Below are 18,241 nucleotides of genomic sequence, written 5' to 3' on the forward strand. Positions count from 1 at the left end.
TATACAAAATTGCAGAGCTCTAGTACATCAGAAAGTGCCAGAAAAATCCATTGCACAATTCTGTCATTATTTTAAACCAATCAAATTAAATAAAATGTGTTTAAATTAAGCACTTTGATACTTTACCGATGCGATATTATTTTTAAAAAGACCGCCACAAAAATTCACTTTCGTTTGAACCGCTATATTATTTTATTATATTACAAAATATTCTTTAACGTTCTCTCTAAAGAAATCGAAAAATTCTACATTCTCGAGGTTAAATATTTTCGATTTGCAAGTTTTTACTAAAACTCCATTTAACTTATTTGTATAGCTTTTTGAATCATTGAAACATGTTATGGAATGACTAAATTTGATAACCGACTCTTACCTTTTTGATTCATTTTTATCTAACTTCAATTTTTATTTTTTTGTAAACTATATTTTTGAAATTATAATAATATAAGAAATTTTGAAAAAATAATCGCTTTTTTACTCGCTGAACAGTAAAAAGAACAAATTGCGCATATTTGTGTGCTTTCTCCCTGATATATTAATATTTTTAAAGCTTAACCATCAGTTAATTGGCTTATATGATTAAATATCTATAGATTTATACCATCTGTCACATTTATTGTAATTCCTATTACTTAATAATTAGTATTCCACTGGTGCTGTTACAAGGACATAAAAAATACATTTTTCTATTCCATTTATTAGGGTCACACATCTAATAATTTCGGTTACTAATCATATCAGTTATATTGATTTTCAAGGCGAATGCAACAAGCAAAGCACTATAAAATTATTTTTTTGATTGACAAAGAAGGTCAAAATGACATAAAACGAAAGCCTTAGTCTTGATGCTATCCTATATTGTATTGTCTTAGTACAAACCAATCTTATTCTTTTTTCCTGTAACTTTAAAAAGTTTTAAGTTATAGTTAAACTTTTTCTTGTAATTACTATCTTATTTTTTCAAAAGGTAATAGGACAGATTTACAGCAGAAATTTTCATATCATTCAGGTTTTTTTTTTTTTTATTGGAAAAAGGTACTATTTAAAAATAAAAAATATTGTATCTGCAAAATAATATGTTACAAAAATCGCATTTATTAGAATCCGAAATTATATTTAAAAACTTCATTATCTACGTACAAGTAGCACAACCTATAGTAATATAGTTATTTTACATTAAAAAAATCAAATAAAAGGAGATTAAAAAGAAGTGAAGTGAATGCAAATATCAATTTTGGAGGGGGAGGGGGAAAGGACGAAATAAAACCTGAAATGCAATTTTTTTGTAGGGGTGGTATGATCTATATCAAACAAATTATCTATATCAAAAAAGTATCTGTTAAGATCTATATCAAAATCTTAATTCCTTATCTGAAGTTTCCCAGTTATTTGTAAAAAAATTAATTTGTTTTACAAATAAATTTGTAAAAAATAAACTTGAAATTACAGAACACTAAATACTAATTTATTTAGTTAAAAATTTTAATAAAACTGTTTTTCAAAACAAGCGCTTTTTAAAAAAAATTAGAGGACTTAAAGAATACAAAATGTTATCAACGTTTTCATAAGTAACTCAGAACAATTCATTACTTTAAAAAAAATCATATTCCACTTTTTAAAAACTAACGTAGGAAAAGAAAATTAAATAAAAAAGAGCGAATTAACCTTAGAAATTAGAAAAATATGAAATAAAAACATAGCAATCCTTACATTTGTATATCTTTTTAACAAAAGATAATTTAAAACAATAGATGAAAATTAACATCTTAGAGAGAAAGAAAATCCACTATAACAGGATTAATTTATATTTGATACAGTAAACATTACATTTGGATAACCTAACACCTTGAAACAGAGAATCTTGTTCTCTATTATATAGAGCACTGCGGAAACAACAAACAGCCCTAAAATTAATAATATTTAACTCAAACAGTGCTAATGCAAACAGTAAATATGCAATAAATAATTTCCATTGAAAAGGTTCTTCCTAAAAACAAATATCAACAAGAACTGGTATCAGAATCTCCTTGGAGAATCTCACCGGATGAAGAGAGAACAAGAGAAAGATGAGCAGCAAGTACCTACCTGTTGCATCTCCAGGGGGAATGCGGAACGGTTTGGTGTTGGAAGACTGACTGAAGTGGTATTTTGGTCGAGACAGAAAAGATACCTCTCCTCAGCTATCGGGGAAAACTTTCCGCATGGTTAGCGACTGCCTGTCTCTCATCTTTCCTGACCCCAAAGCCTGTTCGCAACTTTGATTTTTATTTCTTTCTCTCTGTTCTTTTGTTTTTTCTTGATTTTTTCTTTCTTTCTTCCCTACCTGTAGGCTGTGAAGGTCACCAGGCGACTCGGAGGAACAGTGGCTCAAGTCGCTGGATGTCGGGCGATCGGAGAGAAACCTAGTTTAACCGAAATGCCTACATTCGAATGCATCAAAACACGTGAGCCCGAGATGCGAATTCCGATACATACAGATTCGTGTTTAGAATTCATATCCGGCAAATTAATGCCTTTTTTAATATTTCGAGAATTGTGAATACCTTTTAGTTGCTACGTTTCGTCTCAGTGTCTATTATTTTCATCTAAATATATAAATCAATTATATATTTATCTTAATTCCAAGCTTCATATTCTATTAAACTGAATTAATATCAGTAATATTATTTTGAAATAAAGAATGAACGAAAATAAATTAAAATTAAATGCTTAAAAATACAGAGTATAATATAATGCAGTAGATATTTTTAATACATGCATGAAAATGTTGCATATTAATGCATTTTTAACGCATAGATGAAAATATTTCTACCTCTGGGGAGGTAGAAATGTTTTCAAGTTCTTTGCATTCTGTCAAGTCTAAACAAATTTTCATGATATTTTATATTATTCTTTGTAAAAAGATTTGAAAACTTTCTGCAATATTCGATAAAATGAAAAAAAAAAAAATATGATAAAATGTTCTAAGATTTCAACGGCAATGAAGAGAATCGGAGATAATAATACTGCATAACCCTCAGCAGACTGAAAGCATTTTAAAATTACCTTTAACTACAGTAAAAATTTTTTCCTTCAAACCATTATGGTCTCTTTCAGCGAAAGTAAACATAGACAAGTGCAAAAATTTTACCCACACTTACAGATGGGCTAATATTTTCTACAGTAAAATATTCAATTTGATATAACTATATGTTTAGTGAAAAATTCATATTCTGTTTAAAACTTTTTAAAAATGCTAAGTTCCGACGAAATTATTTGAACATTCAGAAAATAAATTATTTAGAATTATTAATTAATGCAAAATCAAATGATTACATGTTCTTTTTCTACATGTTTGGTTTCCCCACCAGAAAAAAAAAGAAATATTAATCTGCTCAAACTTTTAAAAGTAATAAAACGTGAAACCTTTTTGAAATTTCTTTTTATAAAATAAGATTTTTAATTGCATTAAAGAAGCTGAATTTGTCAAAAATCTTACGTTAAAAATTAATAATTAATTCGATTATTCATTGAATGTACATACTTAAATAAAATTTGAATTTTCCTATTTACTTAATGTTTAACAGTATCTAATGTATTCTTCAGCATGATGAATTTTAAATTATCAGTTTTAATTCGATTAATTTGTTTAAAATAATTTTAAAATTATAACAATGTTTTACAAAAGCTAAATATTTACAGAAATTTTTTAGCAGCTTTTAGTGACCACCTAATTCACCAGAATTATTACTACAACTTTAAATTCAATATCTTCTGTAGCAAATATCTTCAATGTCTTCTGTAGCAAATATCTTCAATGTCTTCTGTAGCAAATATCTTCAATGTCTTCTGTAGCAAATATCTTCAATGTCTTCTGTAGCAAATATCTTCAATGTCTTCTGTAGCAAATATCTTCAATGTCTTCTGTAGCAAATATCTTCAATGTCTTCTGTAGCAAATATCTTCAATGTCTTCTGTAGCAAATATCTTCAATGTCTTCTGTAGCAAATATCTTCAATATCTTCTGTAGCAAATATCTTCAATATCTTCTGCTCAAATTTAAATTCTTCTGTTAATTACTTCTTCAGCAAACATTTTGATAAACATGGAAATAGAAGAAACCTATACTGTTCATAGCGTTATAAATCTCCCTAATTTTCTATAATCTCAAACTAAAATTTGAAATTCAATTTGAAATAGAAGTATTTAAATTTAAATTAATTCAAAAATGTTTTATATGATACTTTTTAAAAAGGGGAACTTCTTAAAAAATTTTCATATTTGTTAATTGATGAAATTAAACTTTAAGTATCTTTACAAAATCTTGGGAAGTATACCAAAATTTCAAAATATTTCTTTAGAAAAATACTTTAGACAGGAATTTACTCAACAAGGAAAAACAAACCCTATCTTTTTACCTACATCAGTAACAATGAAAAATTCCGGTATTAAATATTTGTATCATTAATGAAAATTATTTTAGCTTTTTGACAACAGGAAAATTCATCATTGTAAAATAATTTTATAAAAAGATTTTTAAACTTATTGAAATAAAACAAAAAACAATACAACAATTAAATTGAGAAGATATTTTTCTTCTTAATTTTATAATGATGTAATTTCTTTATTAATTAAAATTCAAAAAAATTCTCCTAGCTACATATTTCCAACTACAAAAATACATATATGCTGAGTTTGGTAACTTTAGGTTAAATGGTATGGTGTGTAGAACATCAACATATACATTAATCTTTATTATCAGCAGAGATTATTGTCGTATGACGAAAGAAAATATAACTCAGTATCAAATCAATCAAAATTTCGGTAAATTTTGCGAGAAAGTATTTCCAAGATAATTCAGTAAGCAAGTAATTATTTCGTTATCCCTAAGCTCTTCACATTTACTTTAACATTTGAAGTTTATAACTATGTAAAATTCTCATTTTCATTGAAATCGTATTAGACTGAGATTATTTATGAAATCAATTTATCGTTTGCCAGACTAACATAGCAACAGAAATTAAACATGCCATCTGAGAAGTAATTGTATGCCATCAATTATTCTGTGAAACCAAATCAAATTTTTTCCTAGCAGATGCATGAACAATATTAAACTAGTATTGCGCATTTGAAAAAAAAGAAAGAAAAGTAATCTATGAAATATTCCCCTTAAGTTAAGATGAATGCCAGAGATTTAAATATGAGAATTTACTCTTCGAATTTCAAGTTGAAAATGACAAATTTATGTTTAAATGTTTAACAACAGTCTAGTTTTTTTAAATGAAAAGTATTTCATTACAATAAAAATTTAAGTAAATTCAAACCTCTTCTAACTTTTCAAACATCGTGACATCATATTGTTTTTTTTTTATTATTATTTACGCTTCTTTAAATTGCATTTTTTAATTTGATCTTTATTACGTCAACTATAACGTACATGAACGATATTTAACATTGTGGTACATCTGTTTATAAAAAAAGGAGTAAAAGCATTTCCTAAAATCTACATCAATATTTTTTTAATTTATTAAAATTTTAGAAAAAATTTGTATGCCGAAAGCTAATTTTTTTTAATTAAAAATATATGGTGAAAGTTATTTAGGCTCAACAATAAACTTCGAAATTTTTGAAAAATTTGTTAAAAGCTGGATTAATTTTTAATTAAATTTTAGATAAATTTTGAAAAATCCTTTCTTAATAATCCTTTACTCACAAGCATTAACTAAATTTGGTAGTTCTAGGTTCAACTGTCTACATCGCAATATTCATCGTGTGGTTTACAGATGTTATACAGCTTATAAACGGAAGATTGCTTTCTGTTTTTAACAGGAAAAACTGGCCAACACCCATTAAGAAAAAGGTTGAAATCCGTAACAAACATTCAGTGGGCGAAGTTCGTTGGCCGATTTAGTTATTAATTCGAAATTCTCATTGATACTAATTACATCTTATAAAAGGAAATACATTTATCATATAATTTATTAAAACGAATTTAATGCGGAAAAATAACAAAAAAAAGAAAGAATTCAGTTTAGCAAAATATCACTAGGGAAGAAAAACACGAAAGTTGCTTTCCTTTTTTTGAGTTATAATTAATAATCAAAAGTAGAGAAAATTACCTCCAAGAAAAATGGCATGACATTGGTTCCACTTGACGAAAAACAGCGAGGTCAATTAAATAATGGCCGATCATTATTAAGCTACAAATAAGACTGTTAATTTGCCAAGAAAAAAAAATCATAGAAAATGTCTGTTGATGGTGATATTATCGATAAAAAAAATTGTCTTTTAGGCTGTAATCGGAGCTGCATCTTTCACGATCCCGCCTTCAGGTGGAGGTCATAAGTTCATCTCCCCGCCTAGAGACATTTTATTTATATATTTTTCTTTTTTCCCAATTCTTACTCTTAATGAACTTGTCCATCTTTTTCACTCCTGTTTGAAGTTTTCTATTTCCAGCCTTTTTCGTTTTTTATAGGTACTTCTAAATAGACTATTTAGCATTTCGTTGCATTGTTTAATTTTAAAAGACTGGTATTAGATGTAACCTGTATAATTTCATATTTCCTATTCAGGATTGTTAATAAATGTATATACATTTACCTGTGGCAGCATACCTTTATAAAATGATTTCACTAATACGATGAATAACTTATTTCTCCTTATCTTAGTTTAGTTATGTTAACGTCCAGTTTTAAAGCAGCACTAGGGCTATTTTGGGACTGACCTCGTAATTTTTAACCGCTATCAGATGACGAAAACAACACCTGAGCTGGCACACTCCTCTCCAAGCTTTCAACAGGTCGTTTTAGCGTTCTTCAGACCCTCTTACACGACGGTTCTTCGGTGGAATCGGGTCTCGAGCCTGAAGCACTAAGTTCCGTAGCCGTTATTTTACCACGAGACCACCGCGGCACATTCTGTTTTATCTAATAACAATTATTCATTCGCATAATTAATATGAAGGGTAATTAAATATGCGTGAAAAATTCACTCGTCACTTTTCACTCCAAATTGATAAAATATTAAGATAATCGATTTGTTAAAGTATATAATCGCTTTTGAAAGAATCTCTGATGACAAATGGATTAGATAGCCACCCCGGTTTCGTACCTTCTCCACAATTTTTTTTTTTTATGAATCAAGGAATCTTTCCCATCTGTCCTCATCAGTCATGGCAAAATATTGCCTTGAAAAAAAACAAAGGATTTTTTCCTAAGATTTCTTTCTGTGAAATTTATTTTGTTTTAAAATTCACCGTCTAAGATAAATAAGAAAAAAAATTAAAAACATGATTATCTCTCAAAATGAAAAATCAAATATTGATTAAAGATAAATACAACTTAGTGTTTATAAAATAATTAGCAATGAAATAATAATAAATTTAAAAGTTTTAATATTAAAGTTAGTTCATCGTACATCGTCTATAAAATATTATATATCCATAAAATTAATATAACATCCATCTGCCCTCATCAGTCATGGCTCTACAGAACATTGCCTTGAAAAGACAAAGCATTTTTTCCTAAGATTTATTTCTGTTCAACTTAGTTTTAAAAAACACGTCATCCACGATAAAGAAGAAAAGCATTGAAATATCTACAATAAATAATGGTAATCTCTCAAAATGAAAAAATCAAATGTTGAATAACAAAAATTACAACTTAATGCCATCAAAACAAATGACAAAATAATAAATCTAAAAGTTTTATATTAGATGTTATTTCATCGCACACAGTCTATAAAAGATTAATATTCATCTGCCCTCATCAGTCATGCTCTGCAGAATATTGCCTTTAAAAGACAAAACATTTTCTGTTTTTGATCTGTTTTGTGGAATTTGTTTTAAAATGCACGTTAATGATAAATACGAAAAAAGAATTAAAATATCATCAACAAAAGCATGATAATATGTCAAAATGAAAAATCAAATGATGAAAAAAAAAATACACTTAGTGCCATAAAAAAGAATAGCAATAATAAATTTAATAGTTTAATGTTAAATATTTCCTCGCATGCAGTCTAGAAAATATTAATATTGTTACCTTGTTACATGGTATTATATTAGTTTGGTGATTCCAAAAGTAAAAAAATTTCTTAAATTGGAATAATTTCTTAAAAACCATCTAGATTTTTTTAAATAGTTTGTATTACATAAACATACAAGTTTAATATTTAAGCCCATTAAAAGTATTCCTAAAATACTGATAGTTCAATTTTTCTTGTTTTCGTTATCTAACTTAGAGAAATCGTTGATTGAAATCAGAGTTAATCACAAGATCATTCGATATGTCTTTTTGTTTCATTTTAAAATAGATCTATAATCTTGCTGCTGATTTACTAAGCCGAAAGAACAACTTCAGCTAATGTTTTCATTTGACTTTCGGTTATTTGAATTGAATAGGAAGCAATGTTATTATGAAAGAGGCCTTAACAAAAGAAACAGAAACTGAACATTGTTTAACTTAAACCTATTATTTTCTAATTTATTTTCTTTGGAGTTTTTAAAGTCACCCGAAAAAAAATGGAAAAAACCGGAAACTATAAAAATTATTTTACCGCTTTTTAATAATTATTTAAGTGTTAATTAGTATGATTAAACTGGACTATTAAATTTTACAAAAGTATTGTTTAACATTCATTAAAATATTACAGGGACATAGAAATAGATTTATTTTTTTACTGCAGCAAATTATATTTAAAAATATTTTCTTCTATATTAACTTATTTATAATCTATTGGTTTGGTGAATATATAGTTTAAAAGATGAAAAAAATTATGTTGATTTACAAAAACATAATGGTTTGGGATAGTTTTTTCAGTCATTACTTCTAATTATTTTATAATTTACTAGATTTTATCGGTTATTTTTTTCCGTTATGCTAAATTAAAATGTAAACTTTAACAAAATTAGCGATTTTTTTAGATACATTTTTTGGAAAGTTCATTTGGAAATTACAAACGCAAAAAATACTAAATGAAATAAACACACGAAAGTTTACTAATATGATCCTGTTTTATTATAAGGCTGTCTACTGAGACATTTTTTAATGCTTATACCACTTTCAATCACGCATAAATTCATTCGTTAGAATTCATTAAACTTATTAACATACAAATGAAATAGACAAGAATTATGTTTTAAATGTTAATCCTAATCCTAATTTAATCCTAATCCTAATTTAAATCCTAATTAACATTTTTTTAATACAATCATCCATGAATTCCTAAAGAAATTTTTACTCACTCACAATGTTGGTATCAACTCCAATCGATTCAATTCCACCTATATCGATATGTAAAATCAGTTAATCAAATAAAACCTATAAATCTCTGAAAATTTACATGGCAAATTAACTTTTAAGCAGCACCTCTTTTAGCTTTAACTTCTAATATTTTCCTACTCACAGATTTTAGTATTTCCATTTATTTACAAAATGTATATATTATGAAAAATTTAAGAAACAATATCTTATTGCATTTTTTTTACATGCCATAGTTTTTAAAATAATATATTTTGAAACAATCTTACCATGATACATTTCGCAGGTACAAAGTCAAATTAACAGGAAATTTAAATCAATATTTATAGGATTTAAATCAATATTACTTAATATTAAGCTTATTATTGTAATTTTACTGTCAGATGATAGCTTTATATTTGATATTATCTCGGAAAGTGAACAGGCGAACTCTAGAAGGATTTTAGAAATGCGGATTCTAGAGAACCACGCATTTTCTGGAGATCTCTAAAAAGCATCTTTACTTAGAATCTATTCTCGAGGCAATGGATGGGGAACTTAAATGCTTCTTGAGAATATGTAGTCTCCAGCTTAAGGCTGACTCTAGTTAACTGGAGGCTGCATACTCTCAAGTATATATCCTAAAATAAGTTTCTATATCCATCTTGAATCACTCGGTTTGCATGGTTTTAAAGATAGTTTTTAAAGTTTCTGAAATACAACATTAGAGAGAAACGTTTTTCTAGAAAAGGATATTGAATCATTTTAAGAATTCTAATACAGAGGAATTTATTTGTCTATCCATACAATTTTTCGTAATTTGTGTTAAAAATTGGATTTCAGTATCAAAATTAAAACATATTTTGAAACCAGCACACTGAAGTAAAATTGAACATAATCTTATTTCATTAAATGAATATAATGAACTAAAATATAAAAATATATACATTAAATAAAAATATAGAGAGAGAATAAATAATTTTAACATAGACACTAAAAACTATACATTAGAAGCATGCATTAGAGATAATTAGCATAAAAAATTTGACAAAAAAAATCAATCTTAAGATTAATCGTGATGAATTCGCGTAACATTTGTTTACACACTCACATTTTATAGAATAAATTTGCTAATGTCTCTTAAAGTTATATCTGAATTACTTCATGGTAGAATGGTCTAAACAAGATTTTATCTCTATCGTGAGAGAATCATAATAGTTTAGATAGTATTTCTGAAAACCACTCGATCTGCATGTGTATCTCCTGTGAATTGCATTTGTACCCAATAGGTTTGCAATATAATTAAGCTGGCTGATGAGAACCAGAACTTGTTTGCAGCTTTTAGAGTAGAACGTCCTGATAATTCTCACTTTCAACAATTACAATCGACTTCCAAGGGAAAAGTACAAATGATTTTCTCGTGAGTGTGTAAATTATCTCATGGAACTCGAATACTCTGATCGATTTTTCTAGTTATTAACCTAAATTCGGAGGAAGTAAAATAGTACTAATACTTAAGTTTTGAGAACATAATCAATGTTTAGTCTTTTTAATACATATACATACATATCACACATATTTACATATTTTTAAAATTTGCTGTTAATTCGCCGTTTTTCTTCAAAAACTGTGTTATTCAATGAAATGATTAAATATTTTAGATTCAATAAAATAATTTAAAATGAAATAATTTTTTTTTCTAGTTTTGTGAAGGAGAAAATAATCAAGTCGTGTAATTGGGATGCCAAATCAAATGCTTGTCTAACTTTCTATGCTAAAATTTAAAAATATAATCTATTGTAGCATCCTATTAAATTATTAGATTTTTTCTCATACTGAATTGCAATGCTTTTAAATATTTTTTTTCAAATTAAATCTGTTTAAATTGTGATATTTCAAAGGTAACATTTAAAATGACGAAATATTTTTCCTTCTGCTTTCAAAATTATTTATACCTTTCTCCCTTCCCCTTTTCTCCAACATCTTATGGAATGTTATTTATTGGGAATTATTTATTTCTAATATTTGAACAAGCATGGTTGAAGAATGTTTGAACTCTTTAATGTTGTGCTTTTCTTTAAAAAAACTTGGTATTCGTAACATTGTAAAAAAAAATATTCCAATTAAAGCAATGCAAAGTGTATGTACTGATTATTATAATTATTATTATTACTTTAAAAGAAAACGATATGTTCCATAATTCACAATATAATGCTTATTTGCCAATGCCAATTGTTTTGAATGTTTTTTTTGTGCTTATTTTCATTCATGAAATTTGTTTTAAACCTTTGTTTTTAATAAGGATATTTGTTATTAATTTTCTGAATACCGAAGTCTTTCCTTTGTTGGCTTTCTCATTATTTTCTAATCGATCAGATTATTTATAGTAGCGGAGCCATGGGCAAGTAGTAATAAGTAAGTTTCCTTGCGGTTTTTAAAATTTTCAAATAGAATTTCACTAAATATGATTTTTATAATGTGCACTATCATGACTGTATAATCAGTGCTCGTTCGAAATGGATTGTGAGAAATTGTATACACCATCACCATTTTAACCAATAAACAGAGAAGCAAAATATTTTTAAAATTTTGATTTAAGATATTTTATTACTTTTACACATATTTATTTTGTCTGTTTATTAAGTTTTAAAAATATGCTTTAATTTTTTTTTATAATCGCAGTAATTTTTTAGAAATAGACAAACTACGCAGAACGGAATTATGCAATGGGTCAAACTGTAACAAAATCACGGGGGCAAGTTCTAAAAAATAAAATCTTGCGAGAGTTATCTCCATTCGTATTTCAATAATGCACTTCTGCATACATTCTGAAACATTAAGTTTTCTCTAAGGATTCACCTCTGAAAAAGTCTAACAGTTTCTAAATATTATATTTTATATATTATATATATAAACGTTCTTTTTAATTTACCCACCTGATAGAGAAGTAGTGATTACTTAATTAATAAGAATGAAAGCAAAAAGAAAGGATAAGAGAAAGGTAAAGATTTAAGGAAAAAATGCAGATAAGAAAATCAAGAAAATAAAAGGGAAAAAAAGAAGATTATTAACTAATAAATACATTTAAAAAAATAAAGGTCTTCCTCTGGATTGTAGAGACGCGTACAAAAACATTGATGATATTACAGTATATTCATTAGCCTCCTTTTTGCTTTTTGAAGATGCTAATTTCGGATACATCATGTAGTTTTGGACAGCAGTCAGACGACTAGGATGGTGTCTGATGTGGTCCTCCTTCTCCCCCCTTCGCGCCACATCAAGGGGACATTCAGGTCTAACAGATTTAACACACAACAAATCAACTTACATGATGATTCTTCGATGGAACCAAGAACCAGTACCAGAAGCACTCTGGTCTGAAATCAGAGACATTACAAACAGGCCACCGAGGCACCCAATTCTGATGAAGAAAAATGGGTTCAATATTTAATTTGAAAAATATAGGTACAAAATGCATACTGTAGGAAGAAGTTTACTATTTGCTTGATTTAATTGCAATTCTGATGCATGGCTGACTTCTATGTTGATTAGTTAAATCATTCTCTTTATTTTTCTTTATAACACTTGACATTTTTATCATTATACTAAGTGGTAATAATGATTAAATAACATATAAATTTCAATTAATAAAAGCATGGTAAAGGAAAAATGATTTTAAATATTTGTTTTTATTGTTACAACTTTATTGTCTAGAGCAAACTGTAGCTACAATGTTTTCTAATATATATAATAAATGAATAGTTAAGCTATGAAAATAAATCACGAATCATTAATAAATATAAATATTTTCCCAAAAATTATTACAACTAGCCGCTTTTTCCCCTACTAATAATAAATCTTTTCAATAATACTATCTCCAGCTTTCGATTGAATATGCACTTCATCGAAAAGAACAAAAGGACACATAAGAACTTACAAAATCGCAATACACATTAAACGATATCAAAACATATACTTTAAATAATGAATTCGGAATTGATTAATTTCAAATTTCTTATACGTCTTTTATTTAATATAGTTTTAAAATGCAAGGAAATTTTTAATCAATTTAAAATCTGAATTCGATTTTATTCGAGTAAGCAAACTGCTGTTTTCTAATTTTATTCAATACTAAAGACTTAAATGGATGAAGAGCAATTATAAAATAATCTATGCAATAACAATTATAAAATAATTTATGCTAAAAGAAGAACTATTACTGTAAAGATAATAGTCATATGATTTACATAAAATCCTTTTCAAAGAGACAACATCTTAAAGTCAATGGATTTCTTCGAATACATAAAATTGAAACTGCCTATATTTAATGAAATTTAACAGTATGAATATAATTTTCAAAAAAACTGGGAAAGCTTTCCAAGCGGCATTTTGCATAATTACTTATGTTAATTATCCTTTATCAGTTAGCTCTAACTTTTTATCATTGAAATAACTATTTCTTAATATTGAATCAAGGCCTGACTTAGCTCACTTCTTCCTGAAGCGTTTGTATTATTCGATACGCCCACCTACTGGTAGCATGCTCATTTTCTAATTCTGTTTTTCATTCAGCTTTTCTCAAACCATCCCGATTTTGACCTACAACTATCTTTCTTTTTTTCCTCTCTTGGATATATTTTTTTATTATTTTTTCTCATCTTGAAATATCCGATTGACTTGTTTTTTCCGAACCGACTCTGGGTTAGAGTGACAGTCTGCGTCTCTCCTCGAAACCGGGTTACCCCATGCTGGTTGCACCAAAGAGGGAAGTGGGGCTCTTTTCTTCCATTCTTTTCCGTATGCTTTTTTGAACAATGTAATTTCCGAAAATTATACTTTTTAAAGCAGGACGTGGCATTAAAATGTCCATGAGCCAGGAATTATGGGATGGGTCTGAGCTCCAATTTTGGAGGCTTTTATTAAGAATAGATCAAAGATGCAAATCCTAAATCTCTTCTGCGCACGGATTCAAAAATGTGGTGCAAAAAAATTCAAAATGCATTCACGAAATATTCAGCCATACGAAAGCGTCATTATAGATATAGACTTTATTGTTTGGAGAATAGGTCAATCAAAAGTCAAGTTTAAGCATTTAAAAAACACTCGCATGGCAAATATTTGAGAATTCTCAAAAGCAAAAGAAAAAAATCATCACCAGATTTATTTATTTGTACAAACTGACATAACTTACCCAAAGTCCACTGATTCGGACTATTTGAAATCTCAGTACCAAAACAAATATAAAAAATAATACAATGAAAGCGCTATAACAGTATTGAATGTGAAAATGTAAAAATAAGTCTTTAGTATTTTTATAGTTTTGCCAAACTTAAAAGACAAAGCAAATGTCTAAAGTAACTTATAAATTTCTGCAAAAATATGAAATACAAAACTTAAGATATAAAGTCTTTACAGAAGTTATAATTTAAAAGTTAGATTATAAAGAGTCTTAAGCCTTAAAATAGATGAAAATTCCCACAAATGTTTAAAATGAAACAAAACCACACTTTTTTAGACAAAGAGACCTGACTGCCAATGTTGTTGAAATTCCTAAAATTTTCTTTCAGTTAGCCCACGTTGCATTTGTTATTTACTAATATTTTAAATCGGGCCATTTTGTTTGTCTCAATAGGTCTATTTAAAACAAAATGTAAACAAGTGCAAATGCAATTAGAAACATAGTGACCTAACAACACTTTGTGAAAAGCATTTACGATTCAGTGGGTTGGCTAATATGAAACGAATGAACCATGGTTTGTTAAAAATTATGAATTATATTTGCTGTTAATAATTTAGTTAGGGTAAAAAGACCCAACGAAACGTTTATCTCAAGTCCCTTGTTTCAGAATCATTCCATAATTTCACCAATTGTCCAGTATGAATTCTTTTTTTTTTTTAAGTAGAATACATATACAATTTTTCTCACAGAATTTATCATAATTTTTGTAGAACGGTCAGCAGGTTTTAATTTGTACAGAATTCTAGGATGTCCTTTGCTTCAGGGTATATAGGTGATTTCTCAATTTCTTCGATTTATTGATTCTTCTCAAGATGAAAGAAGGCAACAATGAGTGATTATTCTATAGGCTTCCTGAAAGACTGAGTTGAACTTCAGTTATGATACAGGTTTTATTACTTAGAATTTAAACAAATAGAAAGAGATTTATCTTTTCTTTAAAAAAACAATCGAAAATATAACAGGCGACAAAAATTTGCAATAGCTTTAATCCTTCAAACAAATAAAAGAAAGACGACAGCAGTACAAGTCTCGGTTCATTACCTTCATAATTCAAACTAACACCTCATTCCTTTCAAATCAAAAGATGCCGATTTTCTTGAAACGTGCAGTCATTCTCAAGTAACATTCAAATTCCATACTTTTTACTTATTCGTATAAAAAGTATATAAAAGAGACAGTACTATTATCGTCAAACAACTCGAGATTTTGACGAATCTAAACATTTCAGGCATCCCTGAGTTCGAAAAACACTTTTCTGTTGGTCTGATAATAAGATAACTAAAAACTGTTGCGTTCTAGATGGATGAAATTTGGTATGTTGCTGTGGTTTCTAATGGCACTTGTCATTGACAAGTCCACTGACTTTAGAAGTCAGTGATTTTAAGCCAAGGGTGCGTTTCTTGTTTTTCAGTAGCGCCATCTAGGGCCAAGAGTACGACTTAGCAACACACACATCACAACCCTTTTTACGGGGCGAGCTTCATTCACGCATTTCATTCACAGATCATAATTTAGACCTGAATCAGAGAACGATCACCGCTGATCCAGTACCCCCAGTGGTATTTCTCTCGACATGGAGGACTTTGCGTCCATGACAGATTTATACGTGCGCCAGCCACCACACACACGGTGGGTCTTCGGCCTGCGGGGTTCGATCTCGCAAACCAAAGGATTCGAATGCAACGCCCTACCAACCAGGCTATCCCGGTTCTGAAATTTGGTATGAAGTATTTATCCCAAGCTTTAGAAAGAACATATTTTGAATGAAATCTATTCAGTGGAAATATGTCCAGCTGTCTGAACATTTTATCGTGTTAACTACATAATGGAGAGAACTAAATGGATAAAAATATGTATAAAATTTGGAATCAAAGCCATCAAGGAGTTGATGGTTTGTGGGTCTATATTTTCACAAGAAAGTAAATGCTCAAGAGCAGATTGATTTAAACATATTAAATTGGAATGTGGTTTTATAACTACAACTGTTGTTCTGTGTCAAATTTTAGTTTTAGTCGCTATGAGAAAAGTTGCAAAATGCACATTTGGCATCTGGTATTCACATCCCAATGCTTAATATCCAAAAAGGCTGAGTTAAAAATCGCATTCTAATAAGATTTTTTTTAATAACTATCGTTCGCCAAAGGCATATACACCAAGTACAATATTAGTATGCGAGAGAGTTTTAGGGTAACCATTCCCGTTGATTTACGTAGAAATTAAACCAAATCTAGAGAAAATTTAAATATTTTTAACAAAATTAACCTAAAATACGGACTTACTTACGATAATATTTCTTGAATTTCTTTAAAAAAAATACTATAGAGATAAGGTGACGAAATGCAGTTAATTAGATTCATTGATTCTTCTCTGTTTAGCAAAAAGGTTTTTTTTTTTTTTTTTTTTTTTTTTTTGTCGAAGCAACTTTTGTGCATTTCTAAGTTATTCAAAATAAGAATGTTTGCTGACGCTACTCCCACCTGTGATTCGGACAATCTCCACAGTCAAATGCTTCCCTCAGTAATAACTCTTAATATCAGAAAGAAAGAATTATCACAGTAGAAGAAAAGCAGCCATCTAACTAGAAAATAGCTTTGAATCGCTGGTAATTCACTCTAAAACTAAGTAGTTAACTCATTTCTTTGTAGTAATTCATTGAAGGTTTAGAGGATTCATAAATTCAATGTACATCAACATCAACTTTCGTAAAACGTAACAGAACAAATTCTAATGCTATACTTTTTTTTCCCACCCATTAACATCTATTTTCTGAAAGTCTATCGATATTAAAGCCATCAGTCTCTTTTTTCTGCCTTATGATTCGAGACATCCATGTTCTACAGTTATAATAAACAGACGTTCCAGTTCAAGTTGCAAACAAATTCACTTCAATAACCGTTAGTTAGCTAACAACAGAATCTGGAAATACATATAGTCCTCAAATCATGCGTTAGTTTGGGACATCAGAAAAATAATGTTCGAGGTTGTCAGCTGTTATGGTTTTGATTGCTTGGATACACTTGACTGGTTCTTGCAAAATCTCGAGTCATGCGTCCTGAAATCTGCTTCCTTTAAGTGGAAGCGTCTTTAATATCAGCCACTGTATTTCACTTTATTCCAACTTTCATATTAAATTTCTTTTTAAACTTATCAACACACTTTTCCATTTTTATTACTTTACCACAGTGTCACAGTGTATACAATTTCCCTATTTCATGGTCTTTTGGCTGAAAATTAAATACAGATGTTCAGTTTTCTTTCTTATGTAGCCTTTTAACCCGAATTACTAGCTATATAATATTTACTCATAGATTGATTAAATTTTAAGTATTTTTATGGCATTAATTAATTATTTAATACTTTAGCATCTTCAAAATTTCAGCTTTATTAACTATGCAGATTCAGCCCAATTTTTACACAAATATATAATTGTATACTAATTTAAAGTTAACATAACATTTGTGGAGTGAAATAAAACTATTATGTATTTAGTCTGAAAGACTTAATGTAATCACTCTAAACTTGAAACTAAGTTACGTAATAAAAAATAACTTAGAGGCAAAATCCATGAGATTTTACGCAGTGCAATACGATTTTTACACAACATATAAATGAATTTTCTTTCAAATATGTAAAATGATTTTTATAAATAATTATCCATATTGATTTGTAATATGCAAATGCAAACAGGTGATTTTATAGCCTATCAACATAATATCGTTGAGAATACAGTAACAGAGACATCTGCTTATATGCGTAGAGAACAATTAACGTTTTCGAAACT

At 28.3% G+C, this 18,241-nt stretch overlaps 1 protein-coding gene across 2 annotated transcripts in view; it reads right to left on the reverse strand.

Annotated features, from left to right (window-relative positions):
- LOC129963400 (mucin-2-like) overlaps nt 1–18,241 on the reverse strand; it is a 68,668-nt gene that overhangs the window by 37,787 nt on the left and 12,640 nt on the right. The window contains exon 1 of one of the 2 annotated variants that reach the window (XM_056077755.1): nt 2,086–2,246. The exons of the other annotated variant lie outside the window; for it this stretch is intronic. The gene's annotated coding sequence lies outside the window, so the exon portion shown is untranslated. Of the gene's footprint in view, nt 1–2,085; nt 2,247–18,241 lie in introns of those variants that run through there. 2 annotated transcript variants of the gene reach the window in all.

Source organism: Argiope bruennichi, chromosome 1, assembly GCF_947563725.1.
Source record: "Argiope bruennichi chromosome 1, qqArgBrue1.1, whole genome shotgun sequence".
Taxonomy (NCBI): Eukaryota; Metazoa; Arthropoda; class Arachnida; order Araneae; family Araneidae; genus Argiope; species Argiope bruennichi.